The sequence below is a fragment of the Ipomoea triloba genome, chromosome 12 (assembly GCF_003576645.1).
Source record: "Ipomoea triloba cultivar NCNSP0323 chromosome 12, ASM357664v1".
Lineage (NCBI taxonomy): Eukaryota > Viridiplantae > Streptophyta > Magnoliopsida > Solanales > Convolvulaceae > Ipomoea > Ipomoea triloba.
In genome coordinates, this window is record NC_044927.1 from 7,976,323 (window position 1) to 7,977,237 (window position 915).

Genomic DNA, 915 nt, shown 5'->3' on the forward strand with positions numbered 1-915 from the left:
TTTGAAAATATATTATAAATTACATATCTCATTATTAATTTTTGAAACATAATTAATTTGAAAACATATTATAAATTACCCATCGCATTATTAATTTTTAAAAAAGTTATGTATACATATATAAAAATTTAGTTGAAAGCATTATTAATTTTTAAAAAAGTTATGTATACATATATAAAAATTTAGTTGAAAACCGAATAGGGATTACGAGATTCGAACCCTGGACCTAAACAAATACAGATACGCGCCTTACCAACTCAACTAAGTAACCATTCGGTTATATTTGTTTGATTTTCTATAGTTATATCTAAAATATGACCTATATATACATATATACATACAAAGGCTATATATGGGGTGGGGGTACTGCCCCCACTGTAGCTCCGCCAGTGTTTACATCTATCTACTATTATATTGGCGGGTAGTATATGTAAATATTTTTATATAATATATAATACATATTTATATAGATTTTGAATAAAAACTTTTTTAACACAATTTTTATAAGATGCGCGCCAATAATCTAATGCTTAATATGCATTTTTTAATTAATATTTTAAAAATTATCAAAATATTATATCTCGGCGTATATAATGTAAGATTATCAAAATTTTTATAAAAGTAAATATTTCAAGAATACATAACTATGATCTGCGGTAGAAATGTTGAATTAAATCGTGCAATAGCTTTAGAGAGAAGCATCCTCACTTGATAGTACTCAAGTATAATTTTTGCAACACAGAACCCTATTAATTGGCGTAATCCATCCTTCCTCTTGTTGCCACTACCACCAGGAATGAATTCTATGAATTTTTGATTTGATCTAATCAGGCAACATAAATTAATGAATATATAAATATCTATATATAACCTAGAAACACAAAACTTGATATACAACATCTCTAAAGCGTTCAT